Source organism: Penaeus monodon, chromosome 22 (assembly GCF_015228065.2).
Source record: "Penaeus monodon isolate SGIC_2016 chromosome 22, NSTDA_Pmon_1, whole genome shotgun sequence".
In the NCBI taxonomy this organism is placed as follows: Eukaryota; Metazoa; Arthropoda; class Malacostraca; order Decapoda; family Penaeidae; genus Penaeus; species Penaeus monodon.
In genome coordinates this window covers 43,932,787-43,934,822 of record NC_051407.1, presented here as the reverse complement: position 1 = coordinate 43,934,822, position 2,036 = coordinate 43,932,787, and the positions used below count along the sequence as shown (strand labels likewise).

General features: G+C 37.4%; 1 pseudogene; it reads right to left on the bottom strand.

The window, feature by feature from the left end:
• Positions 1-295: 295 nt before the first annotated feature.
• The window catches only part of LOC119587455, an 11,135-nt pseudogene continuing 9,394 nt past the window's right edge, over positions 296-2,036 (bottom strand).

Here is a 2,036-nt window from a genome sequence, read left to right as displayed (position 1 = left end):
TCTGAAACGGCCCCTCTATTCCATGACTTTTTATTTATAAAATGGCAAAGGTGAACCTCTCTGGATAAAGCTGAATATTACAAGTCAAACAGCATTATTTAGTCTCTTTCAATGAATATTACTGTCCTCCCTCGCTGCTCATTTTTTAAAACAAAACTCTCTGAAGGTGTCCATTCTGTGTATACAGAATGATTCTACTTGGCTGCCTCTCGTCTTTCTGCCATTCCTTTGGCAATCAAAACACAATATAGTAACAGCCTGTTCTAAAACTGAACACTTAAGACAAAGTTATATACTATCTTAGGGATACCTGTTGAAAACCCAATCAATCTGAACATTATAGTTTTATATCTCTGCAAATTACCAAACTGTCTAGGTCTAAATCATTGTGAAATTGGCAAAGAAATGCAAATCACGTTTGGTCATGGGTACAGGACTGTAGGAGGTAATTGTTCCTTAAACAGTATTCTAATAGAATCTTACAATAATTGATTATATAATTTCAACCCTGGGTTCAGTCATAGCTCCAGTTACATATCTGAAAGACCTTAATCTACTGTCCTTCATGGTTGATGCAGACACCTTTTTAATTTTTCTCAACAGTATGTGAACATGTTTCCCTCCCTCAAGCTTATTTTCACTAGACTGAATCAAAAAAGCCACATTATAGCACTTAATGCTCTTTTAGTAGTGTCTTTCAAACTTTCACTTTGATTCTTCTTTAGTAACACCGCTGGGCAACGACATTTCTGATGATTTCAATCTCCTTGAAATATGATGTTCCATCATTACAATAGTCGAACTTGCTTTGCTTGTCTTTGGTGGTTTGCAGCAGTGAGTGCCAATGTTCCAACTGCATATAGCTTTTAAATGGGTTTCTGAACGGCAAATTTTCTACATAATACTCTGTAACTGTTCCTGCGACATTTGAGCTGAAAAATGTCCATTAAAATTTGTTATGACAAAAGGGGAGCATTTTGCAATAAAAATATAAAATTATTGAAAAAAAGGAAAATTCTAATATTACTCTTTGTAGTTAACAAACTATAAACAATCAATCAAAATAACATTTACCAAAGTGCTTTACCTTGATCATAAAACCTGCCAGACCATCAGTGCGACAACGACAGTAATAATCTGGCCATCTGAAAATTACGTTTTGGCTTGCATCGTCCACGGCGGCACTGTGTTCCACAAGCTCTGCCATGGCTATGTCCTCTGTTTCTTTCTGAGTTCTTAAAATGCTGGTGATGACTTGAAACGTTAAAATGAACAACTGTAAAAACAAAATTATTGCAGGTGGTGCGTAACACATTACTCTCTCCAAAAGTCTTTTTGTACATTGTTCCAAACACCTATACTTATGGTATAATCACACATTTAGTAAAATTTTAAACTATCTGTGGCTAGTTCCCATCGTCTCCCACACTTACCTGTACTTCATTATTGACAACATTGTTGCGGCGGCGGCCACTGGTGTTTTGCACCTGCAAGGGTGTATTTCTCAACATCTACTTGGACCACTCCAAGCCCATTGAGACCTTGATCTCTGACATTTTTCCTCACCACCACAACCGGGAGATACCTTATGTTGCTGGCCAGATCCAAGATCAGTCAGTCGGCCATTCACATAAAGCCGTTCCATGCACCTGAAAAAGCATTGAATTTTATTCTAAAAAACTATTACGCATTACCTCTTAATTGTTATTTTTTCATGCATATCTTTTGATTTTATTTTCATGACCTGAACCATCATCAATATCAGGTAATACAACTTCCCGCTGAAACCCCCTGTGTCACGAAGATGCCATCGTTTATTTGCTGATTCAGCTGCCTCCTTGGGGAGACCACCAATGAAAAGCGGTGCAGACAACGGGAGGTTTTCATTCACTCCATCATTGACAATGGAACGAGCGGTACCTCGATCAATGCGCATTGTGAAGTTTTTTTTTCACTGTGATGGGGTTCAATACTGTCCCAGTTTCCATCTTTCACTACTTCATAACTGAAATGAAGATCATAATTAATAAAAAAAA